The sequence below is a fragment of the Thrips palmi genome, unplaced genomic scaffold, assembly GCF_012932325.1.
Source record: "Thrips palmi isolate BJ-2018 unplaced genomic scaffold, TpBJ-2018v1 HiC_scaffold_4, whole genome shotgun sequence".
Classification (NCBI taxonomy): Eukaryota; Metazoa; Arthropoda; class Insecta; order Thysanoptera; family Thripidae; genus Thrips; species Thrips palmi.
The window spans coordinates 12,841,185-12,856,757 of record NW_023144631.1 but is presented as its reverse complement, the minus strand read 5'-3'; positions in this window follow the sequence as shown (position 1 = coordinate 12,856,757).

Here is a 15,573-nt window from a genome sequence, read left to right as displayed (position 1 = left end):
GTCGAAAAGAAATTTGGAGACAAGTCAAGGCCTCTGACTTGTCTGCAAATTTCATTTTATCCTTGACTCAAGGATTCAGGGGGTTGCTAAAACGAAGGGGGATTAAGTTTACTTCTTTCTTTTTACACCAGGTTCATGAAAACGCAAGTTAAGTTATCTTCTATCGACGATATTTCCAACGGAACTTTCATTGAGTTGTTTTTATATTTTTCGAAATATTTTTAAATTTTCTAACTACACTGCCAATCCAAGTGCGAGACAGTCTCACACTTAGAGGTGTGTGACAATTTGTCTCACGCTTACATGTGTGAGCCACGCTTGTCTCACGCTTGCAAGTGTGACACATCGATGTCTCACACTTGCAAGTGTGAGACACGGTTTGTCCTACACTTGCAGACGTGGGACCCGTGGCATTGAACCACAGAGGCATAGGCAGCAAGTGCACTGTTAAAAAAATCTCATTCAACGAACGTTAATGAAAGCAGATGATACTCGTTTGGTTTTCTTCTGCGGGGTAGTATGAGCTCATTCCAAAGATAGTACTTAAAATCTCATTCAACGAACATCTGAACGAGGCCGAACTGGCGCCGAAGTCGGCACGAGCTGAGCAGGGGCCGGGCCTGCCCGAGTCACCCTTTGAGACGTGGCAGGCGGAGAGGGATTGTCAATTTTCGCGCGGGGCCCTCGCACGCGAGGAGGGGGTAGGGGGTGCCATTGTCCGCGCAGGCTGCGCCTCACCGCCAGCCAGACACACCAGCCCGCCCCGCCGGCCAGCCCCTATTATATTGTTAGGATACGCGCTTGGTTTCTGGACTCGAGAGTAAAAGCACGCTGACACCTTCATGTGTATAGTATTTTTAAGTATGTTGCAAGTGTGGTGAAGGTATCATCTGCTAAAAAAATCTCATTCAACGAACGTTAATGAAAGCAGATGATACTCCTTTAGTTTTCTTCTACGGGGTAGTATGGGCTCTTTCCAAAGATAGTATTTAAAAACTGAGTCCTTTGTGCCGTGGCCTGCACCGCCGCGCCGTGCATGTTGGATTGCGAGCACCCGGTGCCTCTGCGCTGTAGCGGGGAGGGATTGTCAATGCTGCGCGCAGGCCGTCGCGCGCGAGGAGGGGGTGCCATTGTCGAATTCCGCGCAGGCTGCGCCTCATTGCCAGCCAGCCAGCCACACGCACCAGCCCGCCCCGGCCGCCAGCCCCTATTATATTGTTAGGATACGCGCTTGGTTTCTGGACTCTAGAGTAAAAGCACGCTGACACCTTCATTTGTGTATAGTAGATTTAAGTATGTTTCGAGTGTGAAGGTATCGTCTGCTAAAAACTTCCGTTCTCAAACAGAGCGGTTCAGCCGTAAGCAGCTAAAATACTTTTGCTTGTTGCCGGGAAACGAGGAATATTTGGTCTAACCTGAGAGTGTCTTATGGTATACAACATGTCGGATGACGATTTCGAATTGAAATGCCGTCTGTAACTGAAACCAGTTCGGTTAAAATGACGAACAAAGGTAGGAATGACTCGCACCGTTTACAAACGGAAAAAATAACGCAAATTTTTAAAACGATGCCCACAGTTAAATCATATAACAGAAAAAAGCGTTGTGCTAATGATGTTTTTACGTTTGTGAACACGTAATTTCTGTTTCCAAACAGATATCGAGGGGTCCTATTCAAAAGATCTTATCTGCGCGTTCCCCCCAAGACAATCTTATCTTAAACGCAGGCGAATTTCACTCACTTTGATCATTTAATACAGCTACAAATCAATATCATTTGTGATAAAATTCACTTAAGGGGGGACCCTGGTGAAACTTTCAAGTAGGCTTCAAAATAATCCCAGGAAGTTGAAACTTTGCTTAATTATTAGGTTCATTATGATGAGTTCCCAAAACAAAATTCAATCCAAAATGTTGAACGGTCTCTGAGAAAAGTGGCTTTTTAGTGTTTTTTGGAGCGTTGGGGAAAAATCTTCCTGCGTCTTTCATTGGGACGGAAAGTCTTGAAAATTTTTTTGGGTTATCCTAAAGGTGTATAGAAGAGATTTTAGTGATGGAATTTTCAAATTCAATTTCTGTCCTGAGATATGAGTTTTCAAATTTTAACATTTAAAAAAAAGTGATTTTTTCCCCTTTTTTCAAACTTTTAGGTGTGTTTTAAAAAAAGTAGGGCTGATATCAAGATTCCGTCACTAAAATTTGTCGACAAGTCATCAATGAATAGAGTCCATGCAAGACGACTCATGTAGGTGTCAACCAGGAACGCAGGAAGCCTTCCTACGACAAAATTTTTTGTCGAGTGAGCAAAGCTGTGAAGTTGAGCGTAGAAGCTAACGACAACTGATCTCAATGTTATTTCCTTCCAAATGATAAAGAAACTACCCACTTAGCTTAAAGGTGTTCAACCTGTTGAATCTGAAACCTTCTATGCACATTTTTATCTATGAACTTTGAAAATACAATTTATTGGAAATTTGGCGATTTTTTCACCAGGGTCCCCCCTTAAATGTGGAGATGAAAGATCAAAGAAACCAAAAGTACATGTAAAAGTATATTCCGCTTATTCTCGTACGTGTCCCAACTGGTCAAACTGGGTGAAATCCGCATGCGTTTAAGATAAGATTGTCTTGGGGGGAACGCGCAGATAAGATCTTTTGAATAGGACCCCTCGATATGTGTTTTGAAAGCGCATTTTTCATTACCAAATAGTAAAATTTTGTTCCAGAATTATTATTTTTGTTTTAAAACAGAGATTTGCCGTTTAAGAACATCAGTAGTCGTTTTTAAACTTTGCACGAATTTTCCATTCTAAAACGGCTGGATTTCTAACAGTGTGTGGGATAAACCGTGTCTTCGTTGTCTCACACTTCTAAGCGTGAGACAAACTGTCACGCACTTGAGACTGTCTCACACTTGGATTGGCAGTGTACTCAAACTATTTCAATACCGACAAATAAGTAAAAAGTCAGTAACGTGCTGAGAGTGTATGTTAGCGTTATTTTCGCCTCAGTTTGTGGTCATCATTCACCGCTGCATGGGTGGCGTCTCGTCGAATGCGTGCGAATACTTTACCACGTGGACCTGGGACGCGGCTCTCTGTGCACTGGTCCCCTCCAAGGGCGTCCTCTGGAGCCCCATCGTCCAGACCATGGAGCCTGAGTTCAAGTGTCCCATTGCAGCGGTAAGCTGACAGAGAAATAGGCCGCATGAAACAAAACTTGAAATTTATGGGCGCGTTTGCAGGGGACATGAATTAAGTGTCACGCCAAAATGCAGCCTCACAGTGAAGTCATGCCAAAAATCGGCGATACTCAAAAGAAGCTGATTTTCGGACTTCCTTGTCATGCCGATTTTAGACGTGACTTCGGCCTCTGTGGTGGATACATCTAGGTTTCGTTATTTTGACGAGAAGAGGGTTCGATTTTCGGCTGGGAAGGGTTCGATTTTCGGCTTTGTAGGGCTTCAGTTCACTGAATTTTCAAACTTAACCAAATAGACATTACCATACAGATTTGGATTCCTCTCGAGAGGACAAACAAACAATGTCACCACATGTTATGGGTTAAAATAGAAGCTATTGGAGTTTTAGAGTGCTAAAATGGCCAAGAAGACAATAGAGGTTTAATAACTCTTTCATTTTCCATTTAAGGGGGCAGTAGCGTCTTTTGCACGTGTTTTGACGATTTTCGAACCTCCTGTTTAGACGTTAATATAAAGATAAGTATGAATGCCAGAGGCAAACGGCAGGCACCATTTGAAAGATAAAAGTTTTTACAACATTTTCAAAAAAAAATATTTTGTTTTAGCATTGAATTAGGATGTTTTGTGTTATATGCAAAAATGGTCTGCAAAATTACATGGTTTCACTGCGCGCACGATTGCAGCCAAAGTTTTTAACTTTTTACCAATCGGTAAAATGCATCTGAAAAAGCATGAAATTGCCCATAAAATGACCCTTGGGTTTTAATATTGGGCCAGAAAAAATGTGGTTCGTTTCCATTTTAAATTGAAGATGAGGTTTTTAGGTTTTTTCCCCAATTTGGAAACCCCAAGGGGTCTTTTATGGGCAATTTCCCCCTGGCCCCCTTTTTCGTGGCAATTTTACCCCCCTTGGGAAAAAGTTAAAACCCCTTTGGGGGTGCAAGTGGGGCCCCATGAAAAAAACCTGTTTTTTTTTGCAGGGGCCCTTTTTGCATAGCCCCCAAACATCCAAAAATGGGGTAAAAAAAATATTTTTTTTTGGGAAAATTGGTTTGTAAAAAGGTTTTTATTTTCAAAAGGGTTGCCTGGGGGGTTTGGTTTTGGGGTTCATTACTTAAATTTTAATTAACCGCTAAACAGGGGGTTTTTGGGAAAAAAATTCCCGGGGAAAACAAAGGGGCAAAAAAAAGGGGCGGGTTTTTCCCCCTTTTAAACACATGACATTTGTTGACATTTTTTGTTTGTCTTCTTGAGACAAATCTTAATCTGTAAGTTGATGTGTGTTTGATGAAGTATACAAGTAGGCGTTGTCCTGGGAATGTCCGCAAGAGCCGAAAGCCGGCGAAGAGGTCGAAAATCGAACCCCTGTGGGTTCGATTCTTCATAAGCCCGATTATTAAACCGGGCGAGAATTGGGAAAGTCTTTCCACGGTTCGAGCATCGAACCCCCTTCTAACAGTGTGCCCTCGTGCGCAAAGTACCGAGTTTCCGGCTGGCCAGGCAGCGGTTGCTGACTGGCCTGTCTAGAAGATAAACACGTTCGCTGCGATACGAGAACATGGAACTAACCTCGTATCGCACTGTGCGAAAAAACCACTGTGAATCCCGTTAATTTTTTGTGCCGGGATTTACTGTAGTTCAGAACACAGGATTTACTGTGCCTGGCTGCATTATTTACTGTACACTGTAAAAATTAATGTCCGGAAGAAACGACGGATCCTTCGGCGAAAAAATTGCCAACGGTTCCTTTGTTAATTTACGAAGCTCTTCGTATATTTACGAAGCTCTTCGCATATTTACAAAAACCTCCGAGTATTTACAAAAAACCTTCGTTAATTTTTTGAACGATCTCTGTCGATTTTACAATCACAATCGAAATTTACGAAGCACCTTCGTAAATCTACAAAGATCCTTCGTAAATCTACAAAGATCCTTCGTAAATTTACAGGGAACTTTCGATAATAAACAAAGAACCTTCGTTAATATACAGAGAACCTTCGTAATTATACGTCTGGAAATTAATGTCCGGAATAAACGACGGATCCTTCGGCAAAAAAAATTGCCAACAGTCCTTCGTTTATTTACGAAGACCCGTCATAGATTAACGAAGCCCGTCGTAAATTTACGAAGCCCTTCGTAAATTTACAACAGACTTTGTACATTTACGATTTTTCTTCGTAAATTTACCAAGAATCTTCGTAAATAAACGACGAACTTCCGTTGATTTACAAAAGTTCCTGTAGGAAAGAAACATTTACAATGCACTTTTGGACATTCCCAAAAACCATAGGAAATTCCGTCGTAAATTCACAACATAATTTTTACAGTGTACCTCGTACAGGATATTCCGTCCGTACTCCACTCCTGTGGTTCAGTAAATCCCATACAAAGTAACAGTAGATCTTGTAAAAAAGTACAGCAAATCCTGTACTCTGAACTACAGTGACAGCTGTACTTATCACTACAGGATTTACTGTGATTTTTCCCCCAGTGCGGGCGGGCCAAATCTGCGGTACAAGAACATGCCGCCTCGTACTTCGCCAATTTTTTATTTCTGGCCAAAACGAGGAAGCTGGCACAGGTAGGAAAGTGAGACCAAAAAATAAATTTTAACATACGAGGACTCAAAAAATTTTGGCTGTTGTTTCGACCCAAAACGACCATTTCCGTACGGAAACGGTGTTCTCGTATCGCATTTTGGCCAACCGGCAGTTACGAAAACGCCATAATCTGGCCGTGTGTTTGATCATCTAATTTTCAGTGAATATAGTTGCACTCTTCTTGATGGTAGTTTCAGTGCACTGTGCAAGGCCTCTGAATAGTTTACCGCGTTAAGAACTAAATTAGTTGTCATGAAGACGCAAATCCTGCTTTTTAAGTGCTTTTTTAGGTTGGTCAATTTGTTAAGTTTTTAACGCAGTAGGGTCAGTTGGGGTAATAATGGGACAGTTTGAATAATAAGGTTTCCACAACTCTGCAATGGCGAGTTGGAGTGTTTCTAATGCTTTTAAAGGATAGGGTACTCTGTTCCACACCATTTGGCGTTAAAATAAGATCAAAAAGTCATTTAATTTTGCAGTTTTGTTAAATAAACTATGAAAATACGGACTTGTAAGTTTGGGGTAAGAATGGGACACGCTGGGGTATAATTGGGACAGGGGCTTAGCAGTGGTAAAACAGGCCTCAAAGTTTTCCAAATAGACACCGCTTTATAAAATTCGATCCGTCTCAACACGAGGAACTAAATGTCATCGCATGCCACAGGTTTGGATGAAAAATGAAAAGGCATTGCGCTTCAAAAGAACTTGGGTGCAATTTGACCTTTTGCGACTATTTGTTAATTTCAAAGCCCATTAACTGTTTAAATATCCGTTCAAGCACATAGCATGTGTCGAAATTTTTTGTTTGTATTGTCGAGGTCAATCTATTTCCGTTCAGAGATGTCAATTCGAACAACTTTGAAAATTTTCTCCCCAAAGGCAACAATTTACCATTAACCATGTGTCCCATTTTTACCCCAGGAGTGCCCCATTCTTCCACAAAGTGGTGTCCCATTCTTATCCTACCGGAAAATTCTACAATTGCAAGTTAACGATTGCATTGATGTCAAAATGAGTTGGTGGATCGAAATCCTCGTTCTTTTAGCTTTCCAAAACACTATAATTCTTTACTTTTCTGTTTATGGGGGGTTCAGTAGTGTTCTAATTGACCTCTGCGGCAAATTTTTCCAATCTTTAGAGAACCCATAATTGCCATGTTCCACTTGATTTCTTAATTCCCATTTCTATGAGCAGTCATTGTGGCGCCGTATGAAACATGGAATACTAGACACCTTAATGAACATTTCAAGCACAAACATGTCATTGGAGGACGTTTTAAAATGCCAAAACTCGTCAAAATTAGAAAGTGTCCCATTTTCCCCCAAGTTTTTCAGTGTCCCATTATTACCCCAACTGACCCTAAACTCTTCAGAAGCCTTGCCAAGATCAAAAAGCCATCAGGAGTTCAACTACCATTCACTGGAAATTGAATGGTCGGACACACGGCCAAATTATGGCGTGGCATGCTAAGTCTGATTCTTTTGTAACAGTCGAAATTCCGGTTATGGTCTAAGTCTGCTGTCTATGGCACGAAGTGACAATTATATTCTCTTCTTCAGGGTTATAAGATCATCAGGAATGCAACTTTGGACTTCGATATCGCGGACAAGATTGGGGCCCGTTCGGGTGTTGATAAATATGTGTGGCAAGCAGAAGTTCAATTGTTTGACGAACTTCGCGAATTGTCAGTTTGTTTCAATTTTACCGTTGATATAAAACGCGTAAGGATAAAGTCATGAATCTTGCACTCCCTTAACTCAATTACGTACGCATCAAAGAAGTGGAAGTTCTGTTGTTTACATAATTTGATATTCAAAACTTAAAACAATATAAGCTTGAAGACTGTGTTCAACTAGAGCAATCCTTATGCAGCTATTCTGAAACAATGACAACTGGCGGAGGTGATCCTGAAGGGCAGCCAGCGTCATGGCAGTACGGTAGATTCGTGCAGGTATCGGAGGGAAGCTGCGGGAGAAGTGCCGGTATTGGGCAGTCGGACAACGGGCGAGAATTCACCAACCATCTGGCGTGAGCGTTCACACTCTGCCCGGGAGGCCTGCACTTAGTCCATGGTGCGCAACGCCACATTCAGTCGCAGGGACCTGTAAGGGCAAACCATGACATTAAAAATACGATTTCAAGAAATCCTAGGAGTCACGAAGTCAATTTGATTATTGTGTAAGAGTGTGGAGAAAGAAAAGAAGTGGTGTTGTGAAGTTGTGGCTCGAGGGTAATTCTTTCCCAAGTCACCCGAGGTCCCGAAATCGATGTCTCCGATTTCGACGAAACTTTGTGGGTGTGTTCCCTATGTAGCAAAGAGCTCCAGAAAAAATTTTCAACTTTTTTGGTCGGCCCAAAAAATTTTAATCACGTATTTTGTAAAAAACACTGAAACCTGCACTAAAAATTTGTTTGTTGCCTGAGGGCGACCTGCCCGGTGGATTTTTTTTCTTTTCATGGTACTGAAAAAAAAAGTCCCCGAGAGCCACTTTAAAAGTCACTTGTTCCAGGAGATATGGACAAAAAAATTCGTTTTTCGCGAATACCCAAAAAATGCATCCGAATTTTTTGATGATAATTTTTTTTTAGGAAGGTCCTGTGGTGGTCTATCACCCTTATTGGTTTTGGGTTTGGCCAATGGAAAACCGAATAAAAATTGCGTTTTTTCCGTTTTTTTCGCAGTTTTTGGCCCATAGTATCGCCATTTTAAGTCTGACTTAATGAGCGCCATTAGACTTTTTTTTCGCCTCTTCAAGACGAATCGATTGATATAAGTTGAAGTCAAATCGGAGTATTTTGAAAAATCGCCTTTTTTACGATCGGGATCCAACTAATCTAGATGCGTAAAAAAGGCGATTTTTCAAAATACTCCGATTTGACTTCAACTTATATCAATCGATTCGTCTTGAAAAAGCGAAAAAAAAGTCTAATGGCGCTCATTAAGTCAGACTTAAAATGGCGATACTATGGGCCAAAAACTGCGAAAAAAACGGAAAAAACGCAATTTTTATTCGGTTTTCCATTGGCCAAACCCAAAACCAATAAGGGTGATAGACCACCACAGGACCTTCCTAAAAAAAAATTATCATCAAAAAATTCGGATGCATTTTTTGGGTATTCGCGAAAAACGAATTTTTTTGTCCATATCTCCTGGAACAAGTGACTTTTAAAGTGGCTCTCGGGGACTTTTTTTTTCAGTACCATGAAAAGAAAAAAAATCCACCGGGCAGGTCGCCCTCAGGCAACAAACAAATTTTTAGTGCAGGTTTCAGTGTTTTTTACAAAATACGTGATTAAAATTTTTTGGGCCGACCAAAAAAGTTGAAAATTTTTTCTGGAGCTCTTTGCTACATAGGGAACACACCCACAAAGTTTCGTCGAAATCGGAGACATCGATTTCGGGACCTCGGGTGACTTGGGAAAGAATTACCCTCAGGGGACCAATGGCAGTGGTACCAATGTGGTCGATGTGCCACCCGTCAAAATTTAAACTTGACAATAAATAGAAGTCAAAATGCTGGTAAATTCAAAAAATTCCAATGCTTATGTATTCCGCGGTGTTCTGACAATGGAACATCTTTGAAGTCCATCATTATTAAAATGTTCTTAGCAGAAAGAAGGCAGTAAATTAATTTTCACGAGTTGGCAACAATTTTCTCGGCGTCTGTGCCCTTGGGAAAATCGCGAAGCTGAAAGCACCAGCAGTCGCGCATTAAAACTGCCCCTCCATTGTTGCTGACGTTGAATTGTTTGGCTTGTTTCAAAAGGCTATGGTTCTCTAGTCATGTTTTCTTCAATTCTGTGTAATAGTTCTCCCTCACAACGTATCAACACCACGACGGTTGGTTTGACAAACTTCATAAACTTGGGAGGGATGGTTTCGAAACGCGGGTGAGTCTTGTTCGAGGAACATGAGCACTGCAAGTCGCGAGGTGAAACGAATTGGTCATAGTGCTAACTGAATCACAACAACCACAAAATTGTTTTATTGACAGAAAAAAAGTAATATTTGAGAAACTTTTTGTCAGAAAAAATGAACTTCTGTTTTGGTAATTTTTGGGATATATTTTTTCAGAAAGTTATCACATATAAATTGAGAATTTGTTTTATATGAATTTCCATGAATGAATAGCAAACAAAGACAAAACAAGAAATACAGCAAAATGAATACACATTTCGAATACAATAGTTGGTTAAACTGTTATACAGGTTTCATACCTACTAGGGTGGGCCGTGAAACACGATTTTTCTATATCGCAAACGTAATAGCGCGCCAAAGTTACTTCATGGCATTACAAACTCAACGCGATCTGGGGCAGGTCTGTAACTTAAAGCTTGACCCTCGCGCATCGACGTTGAAAATTTGAAAATTCGACTTTTACGGGTTTTTCTAAAAACATCCACAGAAACTGAACCAGATGTCCAAATGATGTTTGCGAGACGGAAATGGAAACGTCTGATCATGCTTTATCAGTTTAAGACCACCGGGACCCTCTCCGAGCAGTAGGGGACCGATGGGAGAAAATTACAAAATTACAATTTTTTTTCCGTTTTTTACAAAATGCAAAAATTGCCTTCAGGGTTTGATACGGCCATCCTGACGTCACCGTACCCGAACCATACCCCGAATCATCTTCTCTAATGGCCCCTTTCCCGTTTTAAGCGCACGGGGTACTCCGGGATCCGTTCACACGTTAGGATTTGGACGCCAAAAACACATGTTTTACTAAAAATGCAAATTATCGGTACTCAGGGCACTGTAGGGCACTCGTCCCGTCCGTATGAACTGCAGTGACTCAGAATCGATTACTAGATGGTGTCTTTGCGTCGCAGGAACCCACCAGTATATAGACAATCGGACGAAGAGACCTTTAGAACGCTATTTACACTGTAAATCTCGTTAATCTAGAGTAAAAACGTATTTGGCTCGTCTGGATTAACGACAGAAGGTCGCTGCACGTTTATACAGGTTATTCTTATCCATCGCATAGGTTGTAGGTGCCTGTGACGCAAAGACACCATCTAGTAATCGATTTTGAGTCACTACAGTTCATACGGACGAGACGAGTGCCCTAAATACCGATAATTTGAATTTTTAGTAAAACATGTGTTTTTGGCGTCCAAATCCTAACGTGTGAACGGATCCCGGAGTACCCCGTGCGCTTAAAACGGGAAAGGGGCCATTAGAGAAGATGATTCGGGGTATGGTTCGGGTACGGTGACGTCAGGATGGCCGTATCAAACCCTGAAGGCAATTTTTGCATTTTGTAAAAAACGGAAAAAAAATTGTAATTTTGTAATTTTCTCCCATCGGTCCCCTACTGCTCGGAGAGGGTCCCGGTGGTCTTAAACTGATAAAGCATGATCAGACGTTTCCATTTCCGTCTCGCAAACATCATTTGGACATCTGGTTCAGTTTCTATGGATGTTTTTAGAAAAACCCGTAAAAGTCGAATTTTCGAATTTTCAACGTCGATGCGCGAGGGTCAAGCTTTAAGTTACAGACCTGCCCCAGATCGCGTTGAGTTTGTATTGCCATGAAGTAACTTTGGCGCGCTATTACGTTTGCGATATCGAAAAATCGTGTTTCACGGCCCACCCTAATACCTACTGCTCATGTCCAAAAACGGTTACCGGTCATTTTTCCCAAACCCATTTTCCCACTGGAGAATGTTTCTAAAATTTTTACTCCGAATGTAGATTTTCCAAATAAATTTTTCCCAAATCATTAATTTTCCCCAAAATGTATTTTTCCAAGATAGTTTTTTTAAACTGCGTGATCGGTGCAGCTTTCAGTGTTGAGTGGCGTCTGGAGTGCGCAGGTACTCAGCTTCATGCACGTCAGGCTTGTCATAAACAAGCAAGTCATAATCAGGACTACACCTTTGAATAAGGATACTTGTTTCCCATGATGGCGAGGATTTTTGTATCGTCTGAATTCGCGTGCAGGTCTCCTCGCCAAACATTTAGCTAGTAGGTAGCAGATACGCCTTTTATCGCTTAAAGAAGGAAACCTTTGATAACCGAAGTAAGATGATTAAAAAATCTTCTCCCAGATTTAGGTGATTGAGTGAGAATACCTCGCCCAGAATTTGGTACTCATCAAAACCATCATTCACACTGTTCTTCCGGAGTCTCGTCACCACCCCCTTTTCGGTCATTATGACCTCCGCCTGTTCCCTTCTGGAGTTCATGGGCACATAAGGGAAGATTTTGGGAAAACTTTTGGGCGTAACTTTGGGAAACTTAAATTGGTAACAATGGATTGGAAAATATAGGATTGGGACTTTAATTTTGGGGAGGATTGCTTTGGGAAAATGTATTTTGGGAAGCCAATATTTGGGAATTTATTTTTGGGAAAAATGGGCGGGAACGTCCAAAAACACTCCGATCAAGAAGTATTATTGGATAGTTCTACCCGAAAAACTGCGTTCGAACCGACACCAATTCTATTCTTGCATCTTCTCTACCTGCAGTCAAAGAGATTTTTCATTTCGAACGTGCTATTTCAGCTTTTGGAGTAAGCTGTACAGAACCGAAAAGAAGCTCGGCTATTGGTCCGCCCCGGCTCGGGCTCCCCCCACTCCTTTTTTTCTTTGACGAGTCGAGTTTTGCCATGGAAACGGCAATTTTGACAGCAATTTTCTCAAAATTGGTCATTTACTTTTTAATCACAATTCAACATCAGAATCAGCGTTCAAAGTTCTACTAGTCTGCAAAATCTCATTAGTCCTATAGAAAATCTCCAAAATGCATAAAGGGCCACTCGAATTGAATCTCCCGCCGGCTGAACCCTCGGTATACTATAAGGCTACTTCGTGCCTAAACAAAGTTCCACACGAACCTCCCTTCTTGCGGACAGAAAGACTGAGCTTCGCTCTTTAAGGGGGGACATCACTCCAAAAACAGTGCTTTTGTAAAAACGTCATAAAAACCAAACGGAAAGAGCAAAATTGTTCATATTTTAACAGATAAAGTATAAAACAACACAAAGTCAATCCGCCAGGGCAGTACAGCGCTTTCGTTGAAAACACATTTTTGAGTGTTAGGTTAGACCTTCGTACTGTTGCAGCGCTGGACGCCACACGGTTTGACCTAGAACAACGAAATTTGGTGATAGCCTTCCTGTGGGTACCTCAATCGCACATTTAAAAAATAATTTTAAGTTGTATTTGTTACATACAAAAAAAAAATGTTCAATTTTTTTGGTCAAAATTGTTTAAGTTTGAACGTTAAAAAAATAATATAAATTGACCAATGCAAATTATTTTGCTACCTACCATAGCGGCATGTCGTAGGAGCTTCCATGCTAAATCTCCCCGCTGTAGCTCAAAAACTGCGCCCTACAGGCCTGCAACCGTTTGCAATTTCATGTTTCGAGAAAAACGTGATCAAAGTTGGGGAAACTAGGCTTTTCCCCTATGCATATTTGCGGCCCACACCTCCTAAAACTGCAATTTTTTGAATTTCGGAATGCGGTTTTCACCATTTGACGCAGAAAAGAATGCTCTATAATATTAACTTATAAAAAAAGTTGCAATTTTTGATCATTTTGGAGTGATGTCCCCCCTTAAGTTTGTACTATAGTCCGGAGGTTAGCAGATCCCACCTTGCAAATCGTTATACCGGAATGCCACTTCACATAATTGTAGTTGTGACCCCAAGGATCATTTTAAGAGGTGGAGCCAAGGTGGTCCCCCTTGTGGGGCCCCGTGGCGCCCCCCAGTGGGGCCCCCTGTTACCTAGATTCTAAACGAAGCGTCTTAGAGAGTTGCGGTTTGGCTCATTCGATTCAGCGCACCAAAAAACGTCGGATTAGACGCCTCGACCATGCTTTACAAGCCCACGGGGAACCTCCAGGGCCGGCTGCCTATCTAGAACGGGATATTGGCGTTTAGAAAATGTTATGTAGAATCTGAACGGAGCATCGTAGAGAATTGTGGTTTTGCTCATTCGATTCAGCACACGATATTACATTGGGTTGGACATCGTGACTCCCGCCGGGAACTTCAAGGCTGGTTGCCTACCCAAAACGGGGTTCAAAATTGATGTTTAGGAACGGTCACCTACATTCTAAACGGAGCGTCGGAGAGAGTTGCGGTTGGGCTCAATCGATTCAGCCCCACCGCAAGTCTCTCCGACGCTCCGTTTAGAATCTAGAAGACCGTCTCTAAAAATCAATTTTGAACCCTGTTTTGGGTAGGCAACCAGCCTTGAAAGTCTCTGGAGGGTGTCACGATGTCCAACCCGATGTATTTTCGTGTGCTGAATCGAATGAGCTAATCCGCAATTCTCTACGACGCTCCGTTCAGATTCTACGTAACATTTTCTAACCGCTAACTAACCCGTTCTAGATGGGCAACCGGCCCTGGGGGTTCCCCGTGGGCTTGTAAAGCATGGTCGAGGCGTCTAATCCGACGTTTGGTGCGCTGAATCGAATGAGCCAAACCGCAACTCTCTAAGACGCTTCGTTTAGAATCTAGGTAACAGGGGGCCCCACTGGGGTGGGGGGCGCCACGGGGCCCCACAAGGGGGACCACCTTGGCTCCACCTCTTAAAACTAGGGGTACGCGCCGTTTAGTCTGGGCGCGTAGTGTGGCTGAGCGATGCGAATTGACATACCGTCATGTCCCCTAAAGTGGGACGACTTTTACGGAAAATCGCCTGTAATTCACAGAATAATGATAGCACCGAAAATCGCCGGGGATTTAAGAATCTTCATGTCAAAACACGTCTTTTACCGAAAACAAAAAAATTTTTCAGACCATGGGGCTCCGGTAGGAGCAGCAAGAACCGTGTCCCAAATTAGGAGCCAAAGTCTCCTAAAGTGAGACAAAGTCCCCTAAAGTGGGACACGTTCATTCTTTTTCGCCTAAAAACCGCAGTAGCAAAAATTTTCATAAAATGTATTATGTCTAAAATTAAATTTGAAGCAAGATTGGTTCTGAAGTCTTTTTCGATATCTCGACTGGTTAAGCTGATATGAGGTTAACCCTGTATACAGATTTCAAATGCTACAGTTGGTTTAACTGTTCTACCCGAAAAACTGCGTTCGAACCGACACTACACTGTTATTCAAACTGCGATAACCACTGTATATATTTTGCAATTAAAAACTTATCACATTTTTTTGCTATGATGACTACTAGAAATCTGCAATAAAAAATTTATAGCTAAATTTTGCAATAAAGTATCACTTTGTTGCGATAATGACTACGAAGAAAATGCAATAAAAAGTTATCACAGAAAAAAATGCGATAAAAAATACTACAATACGCTCTTTTATCGCAAAAATTATGGGGTGGTTATTGCGAAAAAATTGCAATAACAAAATTATCGCACTCCAGGGTGCGATAAATCGTGGGAATCGCAAACTGGGTTTTATCGCAAAAATTTGTAGTAAAAGTATCGCAAAATGAATGACAGTGTAATTCTATTGTTGCATCTTCTCTACCTGCAGTCAAAGAAATTTTACATTTCGAACGTGCTATTTCAGCTTTTGGAGTAAGCTGTACAGAACCGAAAAGAAGCTCAGCTATTGGTCCGCCCCGGCTCGGGCTCCCCCCCCCCTCCCTTTTTTTTTTTTTTTGCTTTGACGAGTCGAGTTTTGCCATGGAAACGTCGATTTTGACAGCAAATTTCTCATAATTGGTCATTAACTTTTTAACCACATTTCAACATCAGAATCAGCGTTCAAAGTTCTACTAGTTTGCAAAATCTCATTAAAATCCTATAGAAAATTTCCAAAATGCATAAAGGGCCACGCGAATTG